General features: G+C 36.5%; 1 non-coding gene across 1 annotated transcript; it reads left to right on the forward strand.

Annotated features, from left to right (window-relative positions):
- Positions 1 to 14,459: 14,459 nt before the first annotated feature.
- LOC148574347 (small nucleolar RNA R71) lies at positions 14,460 to 14,567 on the forward strand. The gene has a single exon (XR_015905566.1). It is a non-coding gene; the product is annotated as a small nucleolar RNA R71 (small nucleolar RNA).
- Positions 14,568 to 17,536: the final 2,969 nt, after the last annotated feature.

Below are 17,536 nucleotides of genomic sequence, written 5' to 3' on the forward strand. Positions count from 1 at the left end.
ATCCTTCCAGTGAAAAGGGTCCAGATGCGCTGTCACCGCACGGCTAATCATCTGCAGGTTCTCAATCGTACCGGAATAGGATTTACTATCCTTTTGCGTCTGTCACTACGCCCAGCACTCGCGAGTTTGAAGCTCGTCACAGTCATTCAATCCCTAAATCCTACTCGGAATACCACAGACAAGGTTTAGACTTTCTGGATTCTCTTGAATGCTGCCATCAATCTAGCTTATACCACGAAGATTCTGATTAAGAGATCTAAGAGATATTCATTCATTCTACGGTGGAACGTAAGTGGTTGTCAGGTACGCGTTCATGGAGGAATGATGATGATTGTCACGTTCATCACATTCATATTGAAGTGCGAATGGATATCTTAGATAGGAACACGCATGTTTGAATGGAAAACAGAAATACTTGCATTAGTTCATCGAGACACAGCAGAGCTCCTCACCCCCAACAATGGAGTTTAGAGACTCATGCCATCAAAAGGTACAAAGTTTTGATCTAAAAATGTCATGAGATCCAAAATAAATCTTTAAAAATTGTTTAAATACTAAACTAGTAACCTAGGTTTACAGAAAATGAGTAAACTATGATAGATGGTGCAGAAATCCACTTCTGGAGCCCACTTGGTGTGTGCTGGGGCTGAGACTTAAGCTTCTCACGTGCATGGGCTGTTTTGGGCGTTCAACGCCAGGTTGTAACCTGTTTCTGGCGTTGAACTCCAACATGTAACTTGTTTCTGGCGCTGGACGCCAGACTGCAACATGGAACTGGCGTTGAACACCAGTTTACGTCGTCTATCCTTGAGCAAAGTATAAACTATTATATATTGCTGGAAAGCCATGGATGTCTACTTTCCAACGCAATTAGAAGCGTGCCATTTGGAGTCCTGTAGCTCCAGAAAATCTATTCCGAGTGCAACGAGGTCAGGATCCAACAGCATCAGCAGTCCTTTTTTAGCCTGAATCAGATTTCTGCTCAGCTCCCTCAATTTCAGCCAGAAAATACCTGAAATTACAGAAAAACACACAAACTCATAGTAAAGTCCAGAAATATGAATTTTGCCTAGAAACTACTGAAAATAAACTAAAAACTAACTAAAACACACTAAAAACTATATGAAATTAACCCCAAAAAGCGTATAAAATATCCACTCATCAATCATCCAAGCTTCGTGCCACCTTGTGGCGAATCCCATACTGGACCATGGCAGAGTAAAGCTATTTGTTGCAAAAGTGAGTGCCCCCATCACTGATTAGTACCCTGGGGACACCAAACCTACTGAATATATGTTTCTGGAGGAATTTCAGCACTGTTTTAGTATCATTGGTGGGTGTGGCAATTGCCTCAACCCATTTTGATACATAGTCAACTGCCACCAGAATATAAGTGTTTGAGTATGACGGTGGGAAAGGCCCCATGAAAACAATACCCCATACATCAAACAACTCAATCTCTAAGATTCCTTGTTGAGGCATGGCGTAACTGTGAGGCAAATTACCAGCTCTCTGGCAACTGTCACAGTTACGTACAAACTCTCAGAAATCTCTGTAGAGTGTAGGCCAGTAGAAGCCACATTGGAGGACCTTGGTGGCTGTTCGCTCACCTCTGAAATGACCTCCATATTGTGACCCATGGCAATGCCATAAGATCCTTTGTGCTTCTTCTTTAGGCACACACCTACGGATTATGCCATCTGCACATCTCTTAAAGAGATAGGGTTCATCCCATAAGTAGTACTTTGCATCAGTAATTAATTTTTTCTTTTGTTGCCTGTTGTACTCCTTGGGAATGAACCTTGCAGTTTTGTAGTTTGCAATGTCTGCAAACCATGGTGTTTCCTGAATGGCAAACAATTGCTCATCCAGAAAGGTCTTAGAGATTTCAAGAGAGGGGAATGACGTCCCTTCTATTGACTCTATCCGGGATAGATGATCAGCCACTTGGTTCTCTGTCCCTTTTCTGTCTCTTATTTCTATATCAAACTCTTGCAGAAGCAACACCCATCTTATGAGCCTGGGTTTTGAATCCTGTTTTGTGAGTAGATATTTAAGAGCAGCATGGTCAGTATACACAATCACCTTTGATCCTACCAAGTATGATCTAAACTTGTCAATGGCATAAACCACTGCAAGCAATTCTTTTTCTGTGGTTGTGTAATTTTTCAGGGCATCATTTAAAACGCAGCTAGCATAATAAATGACATGCAGAAGCTTGTCATGCCTCTGCCCCAGTACTGCACCAATGGCGTGATCACTGGCATCACACATTAGCTCAAATGGTAATGTCCAGTCTGGTGCAGAAATAACTGGTGCTGTGACCAGCTTGGCTTTCAGCGTTTCAAACGCCTGCAGACACTCTGTGTCAAACACAAATGGCGTGTTAGCAGCTAGCAGATTGCTCAGAGATTTTGCAATTTTTGAAAAATCCTTTATAAACCTCCTATAGAATTTTGCATGCCCCAGAAAGCTTCTGATTGCCTTAACCTTGGCAGGTGGTGGTAATTTTTCAATTACCTCTATTTTTGCTTGATCCACCTCTATTCCCTTGTTTGAAATTTTATGCCCAAGGACAATCCCTTCAGTCACCATAAAGTGACATTTTTCCCAGTTTAAAACCAGGTTGGTCTCTTGGCATCTTTTCAGAACTAGTTTCAGGTGATCAAGACAGGAGCTGAATGAGTCTCCATATACTGAGAAATCATCCATGAAGACTTCCAGAAATTTTTCCACCATATCAGAGAAAATAGAGATCATGCATCTCTGGAAGGTTGCAGGCGCATTACACAGCCCAAATGGCATCCTTCTATAAGTAAACACTCCAGATGGACATGTGAATGCTGTTTTCTCTTGATCCTGGGGATCTACTGCAATCTGATTATAGCCTGAGTAGCCATCCAAAAAGCAGTAATAATCATGACCTGCCAGTCTTTCTAGCATCTGGTCTATGAATGGTAAAGGAAAATGATCCTTTCTGGTGGTTGTATTGAGCCTTCTGTAGTCCATACACATGCGCCACCCTGTAACTGTTCTTGTAGGAACCAGTTCATTCTTTTCATTATGAACCACTGCCATGCCTCCCTTTTTGGGGACAACTTGAACAGGGCTCACCCAGAGGCTATCAGAAATAGGATAAATAATCCCAGCCTCCAGTAATTTGGTGACCTCTTTCTGCACCACTTTCTTCATGGCTGGATTTAGCCGCCTCTGTGGTTGAACCACTGGTTTAGCATTATCCTCCAATAAGATTTTGTGCATGCATCTAGCTGGGCTTATGCCCTTAAGGTCACCTATGGACCACCCAAGGGCTGTCTTGTGTGTCCTTAGCACTTGAATCAGTGCTTCCTCTTCCTGTGGATTTAAGGCAGAGCTTATGATCACTGGAAAAGTGTCACCTTCTCCCAAAAATGCATATTTCAGGGATGGTGGTAATGGTTTGAGCTCGGGTTTAGGAGGTTTTTCCTCTTCCAGAGGAAATTTCAGAGGCTCTTTCATTTCCTCTGAATCCTCCAAATCAGGCTGAACATCTTTAAAGATGTCTTCCAACTCTGATTCGAGACTCTCAGCCACGTTGATCTCTTCTACCAAAGAGTCAATAAGATCAACTTTCATGCAGTCTTTTGATGTGTCTGGATGCTGCATGGCTTTGATAGCATTCAACTTAAACTCATCCTCATTGACTCTCAGGGTTATTTCCCCCTGTTGGACATCAATGAGAGTTCGTCCAGTTGCTAGGAAGGGTCTTCCTAGAATGAGAGTAGCACTCTTGTGCTCCTCCATTTCCAGCACTACAAAGTCAGTGGGAAAGGCGAATGGCCCAACTCTGACAATCATGTCTTCAATCACGCCTGATGGGTATTTAATGGAGCCATTAGCAAGTTGGAGACATATTCGGGTTGGTTTAACTTCTTTAGTTAAACCAAGCTTTCTGATAGTGGATGCAGGTATTAGGTTGATGCTTGTCCTAAGATCACATAGAGCTATCTTGGTGCAATTACCTTCTAATGTGCATGGTATCAGAAAACTCCCAGGGTCTTTAAGCTTTTTAGGAAAGCTTTTTAGAATGACTGCACTGCATTCTTAAGTGAGGAGAACTCTTTCAGTGTCTCTCCAATCCTTCTTATGACTCAAGATCTCTTTCATGAACTTGGCATAAGAAGGTATTTGCTCAAGTGCCTCTGCAAATGGAATCTTTATTTCAAGAGTCCTGAGATAATCTGTAAAGCGAGCAAATTGCTTATCCTGCTCCTCTTGGCAGAGTTTTTGAGGATAAGGTATCTTGGCTTTATATTCCTCAACCTCAGTTGCTGTAGGTTTATTTCCTACAGAAGTGGTTGAAGAAGCCTTTTTAGATGGGTTGTCATCAGCACTTGTGTGTGTCTGATCCCTCACTGGCAATTGAGTGCCATAGTTAGAAGCTGGAGTGACGTTAGACGCCAGCTCCTCATCTGTTCCTGGCGTCTGAACGCCAGAACTGTGCTTCTTTTAGGCGTTCAACGCCAGATCCTTGCTTGTTTCTGGCGTTGAACGCCAGTCCTGAGCATGGTCTGGGCGTTCAGCGCCAGCCTTCCACCCAACTTCTGGCATTTTACCGCCAGAATTATTTTTCCCTGGGCTCTTACTGTCCTCAGATGGATTTTGGGTGGTTTGCTCATTTCTTGGTTTCCTGCTGCTTTGAAGTGGGGTATTTAGTGCTTTCCCGCTTCTTAATTGAACTGCTTGGCATTCTTCTGTTATTTGTTTTGACAGCTGCTGCTTTGTTTATTTTAATTGTACTTCCATGTTTATATTAGCCATCCTTGTCTCTTGTAGTTTATCTTTGAATTCAGCTAACTGCTTTGTTAGAAAATCCAATTGCTGATTGAATTCAGCAGCTTACTCTGCAGGACTGAGTTCAGCAGTTACTGTTTTAGCCTCTTCTTTTATGGAAGGGTCACTGCTTAGGTACAGATGCTGATTTCTAGCAACTGTATCAATGAGCTCTTGAGCTTCTTCAATTGTCTTTCTCATGTGGATAAATCTACCAGTTGAGTAATCTAGAGAGATCTGAGCTCTTTCTGTAAGCCCGTAATAGAAGATGTCTAACTGAACCCACTCTGAAAACATTTCAGAGGGGCATTTTCGTAGCATCTCTCTGTATCTCTCCCAGGCATCATAAAGAGATTCATTATCTCCTTGTTTAAAGCCTTGGATGTCCAGCCTTAGCTGTGTCATCCGTTTTGGAGGAAAGTATTGATTCAGGAATTTTTCTGTCAGCTGTTTCCATGTCCTTATGCTAGCCTTAGGTTGGTTATTTAACCACCTCTTGGCTTGGTCTTTTACAGCAAATGGAAACAGTAGTAATCTGTAGACATCCTGATCTACTTCCTTATCATGTACTGTGTCAGCAATTTGTAAAAACTGTGCCAAAAACTCTGTAGGTTCTTCCTGTGGAAGACCGGAATACTGGCAGCTTTGCTGCACCATGATAATGAGCTGAGGATTCAACTCAAAGCTACTGACTCCAATGGAGGGTATGCAGATACTACTCCCATATAAAGCAGTAGAGGGGTTAGCATATGACCCCAAAGTCCTCCTGGACTGTTCATTTCTACTTAGATCCATGATGGAGAAAGGGAGATGATGTTAAATAAAAAATTTATTTTTATTTATTTATTTATTTATTTAATTATTTTGAAAATAAAATAAATTAAAATAAAATAAACAAAAATAGGTGAAGATTTTTGAAAAAATGAGGAGAGAGAAAGTGGTCAGGAAGTTTTGAAAAAGATATGATTTGAAAAAGATTTTAAATTTTGAAAAAAAAAATCTAAATGTTAAAAATAAATTTCGAAAATTTGTTTTAAAAATAGAGAAAAAAGATATTTTTGAATTTAAAGAGGAAAGAGAGAAACAATAAGATAGCCCAAGATTTAAAATTTTTAGATCTAATGCTCCTTGTTTTCGAAAATTTTGGAGGGAAAATACCAAGAAACACCAAACTTAAAAATTTTAAGATCAAGACACAAGGAAAACTCAAGAACACTTTAAAGACTCACAAGAACACAAGAACATGAAGAAAGAACAGCAAACTTAAAGTTTGGCACGAGATTTAATAAAAAAATTATTTTTGAAAAATTTTTGAAAAGAAAATAAAAGACTCTGACCCAAAAGACAAAAATTTCCTAATCTAAGCAACAAAATTCACCGTCAGTTGTTCAAACTCAAACAATCCCCGGCAACGACGCCAAAAACTTGGTGCACGAAATTGGAAATCACAGTTCTTCACAAATTCGCACAACTAACCAGCAAGTGCACTGGGTCGTCCAAGTAATACCTTACGTGAGTAAGGGTCGATCCCACGGAGATTGTTGGCTTGAAGCAATCTATGGTTATCTTGTAACTTTTAGTCAGGAAAACAATAAAATAATTCACTTATCAAATTTGATTGCAAGGAATAAAAGGGCATAACACAAATTATACTTGTATGCAATGATGGAGAATATGTTGGAGTTTTGGAGATGCTTTGTCTTCTGAAATTCTTCTTTCCTCTGTTTCTGATTCATGCACGCATGTCCTCCTATGGCAAGCTATGTGTTGGTGGATCACCGTTGTCAATGGTTACCATCTATCCTTCCAGTGAAAAGGGTCCAGGTGCGCTGTCACCGCACGGCTAATCATCTGCAGGTTCTCAATCGTACCGGAATAGGAATTATTATCCTCTTGCGTCTGTCACTACGCCCAGCACTCGCGAGTTTGAAACTCGTCACAGTCATTCAATCCCTGAATCCTACTCGGAATACCACAGACAAGGTTTAGACTTTCCGGATTCTCTTGAATGCTGCCATCAATCTAGCTTATACCACGAAGATTCCGATTAAGAGATCTAAGAGATATTCATTCATTCTACAGTGGAACGTGAGTGGTTGTCAGGCACGCGTTCGTGGAGGAATGATGATGATTGTCACGTTCATCACATTCATATTGAAGTGTGAATGGATATCTTAGATAGGAACACGCATGTTTGAATGGAAAACAGAAATACTTGCATTAGTTCATCGAGACACAGCAGAGCTCCTCACCACCAACAATGGAGTTTAGAGACTCATGCCGTCAAAAGGTACAAAGTTTAGATCTAAAATATCATGAGATACAAAATAAATCTCTAAAAGTTGTTTAAATACTAAACTAGTAACCTAGGTTTACAGAAAATGAGTAAACTATGATAGATAGTGCAGAAAATCAACTTCTGGGGCCCACTTGGTGTGTTCTGGGGCCCACTTGGTGTGTGCTGGGACTGAGACTAAAGCTTCTCACGTGCCTGGGCTGTTTTGGGCGTTCAACGCCAGGTTGTAACCTGTTTCTAGCGTTGAACTCTAACTTGTAACCTGTTTCTGGCGCTGGACGCGAGACTGCAACATGGGACTGGCGTTGAACGCCAGTTTATGTCATCTATCCTTGAGCAAAGTATGGACTATTATATATTGCTGGAAAGCCCTGGATGTCGACTTTCCAACGAATTTGGAAGCGCACCATTTGGACTCATGTAGCTCCAGAAAATCCATTCCGAGTGCAGGGAGGTCAGAATCCAACAGCATCTGCAGTCCTTTTTCAGCATGAATCAGATTTTTGCTCAGCTCCTTCAATTTCAGCCAGAAAATACCTGAAATTATAGAAAAACACACAAACTCATAGTAAAGTCCAGAAATATGAATTTTGCCTAGAAACTACTGAAAATAAACTAAAAACTAACTAAAACACACTAAAAACTATATGAAATTAACTCCAAAAAGCGTATAAAATATCCGCTCATCAACCATCATTTTCAATCAAACCATATTCAAGTGAGAAAGTGAGGATTAAGGATAGAAATTTTACCCACTTGAATGTTGTGTTGGATGATGGTGATTTAGGAAAGGGAATCTCCCCACACTTAGACAATGCGAGGTCTACTCCCTTGTGCTCTTTCTTGACTACCTCCACCTCTTGGCAAGCTTTTTGAACTTCAACCTCTTCCTCTTGACAAAATTCTTCACATTCAACCATTGCTTCACCAACTTTTTCTAGCTCTTTTCCACTCTTCACGCCACAACTTGGAGTTAATGTGGGACTTGTCTCAACATCTACCTCAATTTTAATAGGAGAAGATTCCTCAAATACCAAAGGCTCATGTGTTGGTGTGGGCTTATCTTCAAGAGGAAGATTTGTTATTTGCTCACCTTCTTCCAATTCTTCATCATTCATTATATGCTTAGGAGGTTGCGCACCCTCCTTCACATCATCTTCAAGTTCAATGGAAGAAAGTTCAACAACTTCCACAAATTCATCAACAACATCACTTGCTGTGGAAGTGCTCTCAAGTTTGAAATTCACCTCTTGCTCAACTTTGCCTAGGCTTTCAACCACTTCTTCTTCATTAACAATCTCTTTACTCTCCACTTGTTGCAAGACATACCCCATCTCTTTGTCCTCATGTTGAGATTCTAAAATCTCCTTCATGCTCCTTTCTTCGGTTGATTTCTCACATTCATTCGTGGAGATGCTTTGCTTGTTGCATGAGTCCCATGAGTCCAAGATAGCGGTAATGTTAGCAAACTGAGCCATGATTTTTTCAAATGTGGGAGGTGATTCATCTTGTGGTTGAGAGTTCTCATATATTGGAGGTGGCTCATCTTGGTAATAACATGGAGGTGGTGGTTCTTGAGGGTATTGAGGGTTGAATTGGGGTGGTTCTTCATATGGTTCATATGGTTCACAAGGTGGTTGGTATGGTGGGTGAGGATTAGGGTCATATAGAGGTGTTTGGTGGTAAGGGGCTTGTGAGTAAGGTGGTTCAAAATTATGTTGAGGAGGTGGTTCATAGGCATATAGTGGTGGTTATTGACAATCACAATAAGGGTCACCACAACCATTAGATTGATATGCATTAGAATTGGAATTATACCCATAAGAGTCTGGAGGTTGTTGTTGCCAAGAAGGTTGTCCATAAGCTTGGGGCTCCTCCCACCTTTGATCTCCAAATCCTTGATGCATGTCCACATTGAAGCTTCCATTCCCTACAACATAGTTTGAACCAAACTCATAGCCAAAGGGGTGAGAATTCATAATAGCAAATAAAAACAAAAGCTAACAAAAATAAGCAACAAAGTCCTAAGCCTAACAAAAACTAACAAGTAAGCAAAAGGCAAACATATTCACAATATTCACAATAGCCAATAACATAGCACCATTGCAACTCCCCGGCAACGGCGCCATTAATTTGATACGAAATTTGTTGTCGGTCTAGATTTTCTTCCTAAAGAAAGGAATTACTTCGTTGTAAGCATAGCTCCAAACCAACAAACAACTCTCACATCAAATTAAAATATGGTTTTGTCACAAGTACAAACCCCAATAAGAATTAACCGAAGTATTTAAACTCCGGGTCGTCTCACAAGAAATTACAATGAAATGATCAATTATTGGCTATGAAAATGCAAGGGGGGTTTGGTTGATAAAAGGGGCAATAAAATAAATGCTAAGAAAAGTAAATAAAGCAAAAAAAAGAAAAGCAAGTAATAAAGAGAGACATTCATGGCAAGGATTGAGATCATAGGCCTTCCATCCAGTCACTAATAGCAATAATTAACAAGAATTTATCTTATTTCGTCATCTCCAACATTGGAAGAAGGTGTAAGTTATCTTCCATGAGAGAAAGTCAAACAAGACTAGCTAATCTCAATCCAAATGTCCCAATCAACCCACTAATTAAATTATCAAGAGATTGGAGTCAATGGAATTAATATTAACTAACAACTCTAGATCACCAACGTAAATTGGGTATTCATGACTCAAGATTGCTTAATTACTCCTTCCAAGCCAAGAATGCTCAAAATCTACTCTAAGTCCAACCAAGCATTTTGTCAAACACTTGGAAGGCATAAAGGGAAAGCATAGTAAATGTGCAAGAATAATAAATCTACCAACTACCAATTGCAAGAAAAGTAAATCAACAACTCAAATCAACGATTAAAAGAACATCAAAGCTTAAATTGCATTAAAGAAAAGATCCAAATCCAACATGAGTTCATCATCACAAAAGAGAGCAAAAAGGGAAATTAACACTACAAATCATGAGAATCAAAGAGTAGAAACAAGAAATTATGAAGGAAACAAGATGAGGACATGAAAATTGACCTAGATCTATGAGAGATTAACCTAACCTAATTCCAGAGAGAAGAGGGAGCTTCTCTCTCTAGAAACTAACCTACGTGATGCCGAAACTACAATCAATTGCTCCTCTCTTTGCCCAAACTTTAATTCTGCATGAAATAGCATAAAAAATGAGTTGGATTGGGCCCAAAGTGCTTCAGAAATCGCCCCCAGTGATTTCATCTTTAGTGGGCCATGTGCAGCATCGGCGTGCACGCGTACAGTGCGCGTGCGTGCCTTTAAACATAAAGCAACTATGGCAAATTTTATATCATTTTGAAGCCCCGGATGTTAGCTTTCCAACGCAACTAAAACTGCCTCAATCGGACCTTTGTAGCTCAAGTTATGATCAATTGAGTGTGAAGAGGTCAGGCTTGATAACTTTATGGTTCTTTTATTTCTTCATGAGTTCTCCCACTTTGCATGCTTCTCTCCTCACTTCTTCCATCCAATACTTGCCTTATGAACCTGAAATCACTCAACAAATACATCAAGACATTGAATGGAATTAAAGTGAATTGAATTTAGCTATTTTAAGGCCTAAAAAACATGTTTTCATATTTAAGCACAAATCAAGGGAGAATTGCAAAACCATGCTATTTCATTGAATAAATGTGGGAAAAGGTGATAAAATCTCCCAAATTAAGCACAAGATAAACCACAAAATCGGGGTTTATCAGCATCCATAGGAACTCAGAATTCAAATAGTGTTATTGATTCTCTTAGTTCAGTATGTTGATTCTTGAACATAGCTACTTTATGAGTCTTGGTCGTGACCCTAAGTATTTTGTTTTCCAGTATTACCACCGGATACATAAATGCCACAGACACATAACTGGGTGAACCTTTTCATATTGTGACTCAGCTTTGCTAGAGTCCCCAGTTAGTGGTGCCAAGAGCTCTTAAGCACACTCTTTTTGTTTTGGACCACGACTTTAACCGCTCAGTCTCAAGCTTTTCACTTGACACCTTCACGCCACAAGCACATGGTTAGGGACAGCTTGATTTAGCCGCTTAGGCCAGGATTTTATTTCTTTGGGCCTTCCTATCCATTAATGCTCAAAGCTTTCGATCATTTTTACCCTTGCCTTTTAGTTTAAAGGGTTATTGGCTTTTTCTGCTTGCTTTTTTTTTTCTTTCTTTTTTCTTTATTTTTTCGCCATTTTTTTTCGCAAGCTTTTTCTTTTCACTACTTTTCCTTACTTCAAGAATCAATTTTATGATTTTTTAGATTATCAATAACATTTCTCTTTTTTTATTATTCTTTCAAGAGCCAAAAATTTTAACATTCATATACTTCACTATAAAAAATATGCACTGTTCAAGCATTCATTCAGAAAACAAAAAGTATTGCCACCACATCAAAATAATTATACTATTTTCAAGATATAATTCGAAATTCATGTACTTCTTTTTCTTTTTCAGAAAACATTTTTCATTTAAGAAAGGTGAAGGATTCATAGGACACTCATAGTTTTAAGACATAGACACTTAACACTAATGATCATGTAATAAAGACAAAAACATAGACAAAACATAAAGCATAAAAACTGAAAAACAGAAAAATAAGAACAAGAAAATTAAAGAACGGGTCCACCTTAGTGACAGTGGCTAGTTCTTCCTCTTGAAGATCTTATGGAGTGCTCGAGCTCTTCAGTGTCTCTTCCTTGCCTTTGTTGCTCCTCCCTCATGACTCTTTGGTCCTCTCTGATTTCATGGAGGATAATGGAGTGCTCTTGGTGCTCCATCCTTAGTTGTCCCATGTTGGAACTCAATTCTCCTAAAGAAGTGTCACTACAAGAAAATAAAAAATTTGTAACAAAAAATTTGTATCAAATTTAAAATTGTTACAAATTATAGTTTTTTTTGTAACAATAATTAGTTATTGTTACAAAATAAGAATATTTTGTAACAACTTGATTTATTTTGTTACAAATTATGTTGGCTTTCGTATCGAATTGTTGTTTTGTTACAAAATGTTATAATGTTTTGTAACAAAAGATTATATTGTTGCAAAAATTCAAAATATTTTGTAACAAAAAATTAATTTGTCACAAAATACAATATTTTTGTAACAAATTATTTATTTGTCACAAAATTCAAAGATTTTTTGTAACTAATAAAAAATTTTGTTTCAACATACTAAATGTAACACTTTAAATTTTTAAAATTAACGTAATAAATTATTTTTGATTTATTATATTTATTAAAGATTTTATATTAAAAAATTTATTTTACTAAAAATATTTAAGTCAAATTAATGATAGTTTGGGTCTAAAATTATTTTAAAAATTAAATAATAAATTATTTACAATTTATTATATTTATTTAAAATAAATTTTTAGAGATTTATATATTAAACGGAGTATTTTTTATTTATAATTTAAAATAATAATAAAATAATATTTTAAGAATAATTAATTTAATTACTCTAATTCTTAAAATTAAAATATTTATTTAAAAATAATTTAAAAATTTATAATTAAATAATATCTTTATATAACTATTATTAAATTAAAATTAATTTTCAGTTATTATACTATTTTTATTTTTATTAAAAATATTTAAGTTACCCAATTCTTAACTCTATCTTTTTCTTGTAAGACTCAGAATTTTTGAAAAATATTATTATAAGTTAATTTAATTTATTAAAGACTTTTATTTTGAAAAATTATTGTATTAAAAATAATTAAATTAAGTTTTAATAATTAAATTAAAATTTTAATTAATCTTATAATATTGAATAATTTTCTATATTTAAACGATAAAACTTAATAGTTATAGAAGAATAAAAATTTTATATGATTCGAGTTAAATAATCAATATTTTATAATTTAATACTTATATTTTGGAAAACAAAGAGAATTAATCATATTATTTTTTTTTGAGTTAGAATATTTATTAAAAAATAATTTATATATTGATGAACAAATAATACTTTTTTTAAAGATAATTTTATTAGATTAAACTTAATTTTTAATACCATTTTATATCCTAATTATATTGTCAATTGTCCTCAAAATAAAACCCTAATTTGCTAAATACTTCCTAAGACCCTAACCCTATTTTCCCCATTCCCTTCAGCTGCCACACCCCTTTCAACTTTCCCTTCCTTCCAAAATCACACACAGACCCAGCATATAGTAGCAGAAAAAAAAAGAAAGAAATCAGCAGAAAGAAAGAAAGAAAGAAAACGTTGAGGGAGAGAGGGAGAAACGGAGTTAGAGAAGAGAAGAGAGGAGAGGGGGACGGCCAGCGCTGGTGGGCTGAGCTGCTCGCCGCCATCGTTGCTAGCACCGACGCGGAGGAGGGAGCCAGAGGAGAAGAAGCACAACGCCGGGGATGAAGCTCGCCGCCGCTGCACCATGCCTCGCGAACCACTGCTGCGTCGCGTCTGTCGTCGTCTTTGCGGGTTCTGGTCGCCATCGTCGTCTCTTTCGTGAAGCCCGTCGCCGCCGTCCTTCTTGCTATGAACCAGCGCCGCCATCGTCATCATCACGAGCTGCTGCTGCGCGTGACGCCGCCGCTGCCGCCTCTGAGTCCGTCGCTGTCAAGCAGAACCACGGGCACAGACAGGATCCCCAGGTAAGAGAGAGAGAACCTGGGAGGGCCGCGACCAGTCACCGGCGTCGTCTTTGTCTGAACCACCGCCAGATCCACTACTGCCGAAGCTTCTGGCTGCGCCTCTGCCGTCGGTGGAGCTTGCCGTTACTGAGATCATTGTTGCTGCTGCTCCAAGAGGAAAGTTGTTGCTACTAGGAATTAAAAAAAACGAAGGGTTTGTTGCGTTTAATTACCGAGTTTCGGCTAATTAAGGTAGGGGATTTTATTTTGAAATTAACTGTTTTAATTTATGAATGCTATGGAATTCTAGGGTTTTATTTTTTAGAACTTTTGATTAGGGATATTGTTTTTGATTATCAGAACTTGTGAATATTAGGGATGTTGATTATTGTTCTGTGTAGTTTTTTTTCTGATTTGTTACTTTTTTTACTTGTTCTTATTAGTAATTTAACATTATTGGAACTTCAAATTATTACTTGTTTTTGTTTTTAATTTGTTCTTAATTTAGTTTATGCTAGATTGATGCCCATAGGCGTCCCATTACTCACAGGATTCCTCTCAGAAGTGTACATGAACTGGTTATTAGCAACCATGTCAATGAGTTCTTGAGCTTCTGCAGGCATTTTCTTTAGGTGAATGGATCCACCTGTAGAAGTATCCAATGACATCTTTGATAGCTCAGATAAACCATCATAGAATATATCCAGAATGGTCCATTCTGAAAGCATGTCAGAAGGACACTTTTTGGTGTGCTGCTTGTATCTTTCCCAAGCTTCATAGAGGGATTCACCTTCCTTCTGTCTGAAGGTCTGAACATCCACTCTAAGCTTGCTCAGCTTTTGAGGAGGAAAGAACTTGGCTAAGAAAGCCGTGACCAGCTTATCCCAAGAGTTTAGGCTATCTCTGGGTTGAGAGTCCAACCACACTCTAGCTCTGTCTCTTACAGCAAAAGGAAAAAACATGAGCCTGTAGACTTCAGGATCTACTCCATTAGTCTTAACAGTATCACAGATCTGCAAGAATTCAGTTAAGAACTGAAAAGGATCTTCAGATGGAAGTCCATGAAACTTGCAGTTCTGCTACATCAGAGAAACTAGCTGAGGTTTCAGCTCAAAGTTGTTTGCTCCAATGGCAGGAATGGAGATGCTTCTTCCATGTAAATTGGAATTAGGTGCAGTAAAGTCACCAAGCATTCTCCTTGCATTATTGTTGTTGGGTTCGGCTACCATCTCCTTTACTTGTTCGAAATTTTCAATAAGGTTGTCTCTGGATTGTTGTAATTTAGCTTCTCTTAGTTTTCTCTTCAGAGTCCTTTCAAGTTCTGGATCAGCTTCAATAAGAATGCCTTTTTCGAAAATAATTTTTGAAAAAGAGTTAATAATTTTCGAAAATAGTTTTTGAAAAAGGTTAGTAGTTTTCGAAAATTAAAATAAAAAATTAAAATAATTAGTTAATTAAAAAGAAATTTTTGAAAAAGGGGGAAGATATTTTCAAAAATTAGAGAGAGAGGGAGTTAGTTAGGTAGTTTTGAAAAATATAAGAAACAAACAAAAAGTTAGTTAGTTAGTTGAAACAGATTTGAAAATCAATTTGAAAAGATAAGAAGGTAGGAAGTTAGAAAAGATATTTTGAAATCATATTTTTTTTTTAAAAAAAAAGATAAGATAAGAAGATATTTTTGAAAAGATATGATTGAAATTAGTTTTGAAAAGATTTGATTTTTAAAATCATAATTAATGACTTGATTCACAAGAAATCACAAGATATGATTCTAGAACTCAAAGTTTGAATCTTTCTTAACAAGCAAGTAACAAACTTGAAATTTTTAAATCAAAACATTAATTGTTATTGTTATTTTCGAAAATTTGATATAAAAATAAGAAAAAGATTTTTGAAAAATATTTTTAGAATTTTCGAAAATAACTAAGAAAAATGAAAAAGATTTGATTTTTGAAAAAGATTTTGAAAAAGATAAGATTTTTAAATTGAAAATTTGATTTGACTCATAAAAATAACTAGATTTTAAAAATTTTTGAGAAAGTCAAATCTAATTTTCGAAATTTTAAGAGAGAAAAAGGGGAAGATATTTTTTTGATTTTTTGAATTTTTATGATGAGAGAGAAAAACATGGGAATGATGCAATGCATGAAATTTTTAGATCAAAACAATGAATGCATGCAAGAATGCTATGAATGTCAAGATGAACACCAAGAATACTTTGAATGTCAAGATGAACATCAAGAACTTATTTTTGAAAATTTTATATGCAAAGAAAACATGCAAGACACCAAACTTAGAATTCTTTAATGCTTAGACATAAAGAATTCAGGAATGCATATGAAAAACAAGAAAAGACACAAAACATGCAAATGCAAAGATCAAACAAGAAGACTTACCAAGAACAACTTGAAGATCATGAAGAACACTATGAATGCATGAATTTTTTAAAAAATGCAAGATGAATATGCAATTTACACCAAACTTATAACATGACACATGACTCAAACAAGAAACATGAAATATTTTTTATTTTTATGATTTTCTAATTTTTTTTGTATTTTTTCGAAAATTATTGTGAAAAATAAAAATAAGGATTCCAAAATTTTTAATATGAATTCCAGGAATCTTATGCTTTTTAGTCTAAAGCTCCAATCAAAGGGTCAGGCATGGCTTAATAGCCAGCCAAGCTTTAGTAAAAATATGAGTGTAATTCATTCAATTTTAAGCCAAAACCTCAGTCCAAAAGAATTTAGACATGGCTCTACAGCCAGCCAGGCTTCAACATGCTTCATGAAACACTAGAATTCATTCTTAAAAATTCTGAAAAAAAATATATTTTCTTTTTGAAATCATTTTTTATTTTAAAATTTTTTTTTTCGAAAACAAAGGAGAACATTTTTGAAAGATTTTTGAAATTTTTTTGAAAACTTTTTGAAAAGAAAACGAAAAGAAAGTTACCTAATATGAGCAACAAGATGAACCGTCAGTTGTCCAAACTCGAACAATCCCCGGCAACGGCGTCAAAAACTTGGTATGCGAAATTGTTACTCAGGTTGTGAATTATTGTTCGAAATTGATTACTCAGGTTGTGAATTATTGTTCAAATCTTTTTCAAAAATCATATCTTTTTCAAAATCTTATCTTATCTTATTTCAAAAATCAAATTTCAAAATTCAAAATTTCAAATTTCAAATTTCAAAATCTAATTTGCAAATTTAAAAATTTAAATTTCAATAACCTTTTAATTTGAATTTGTTTTTATTTTCGTTTTTAATTTTATTTGCAACTATGAACTCTCACCCCTTTGGCTATGAGTCTGGTTACAATTATATTGCAGGAAGAGGAAATTACAATGAGAACAGGCGTCAAGGTTGGAACAATCAAAGATGGGAGGAGCCACAAAGATTTGATCAACTGGTATGCAAAATTGTTACTCAGGTTGTGAATTATTGTTCGAAATTGATTCCCTACTGGCGATGGCACCAAAAACGGATGCACAGAACCATGGTCTAAACATATCTTCACAACTTCGCATAACTAACCAACAAGTGCACTGGGTCGTCCAAGTAATACCTTACGTGAGTAAGGGTCGAATCCCACGGAGATTGTTGGTATGAAGCAAGCTATGGTCACCTTGTAAATCTCAGTCAGGCGGATATAAAATAGTTATGTAGTTTTCGAAATTTAGTAATAAAAGAAGGATAGAAATATTTATGTAGATCATTGGTGAGAATTTCAGATAAGCGTATGGAGATGCATTCGTTCCTCTGAACCTCCGCTTTCCTGCTGTCTTCATCCA

Source organism: Arachis ipaensis, chromosome B2 (genome assembly GCF_059453495.1).
Source record: "Arachis ipaensis isolate K30076 ecotype BB chromosome B2, ASM5945349v1, whole genome shotgun sequence".
NCBI classification, from domain to species: Eukaryota; Viridiplantae; Streptophyta; class Magnoliopsida; order Fabales; family Fabaceae; genus Arachis; species Arachis ipaensis.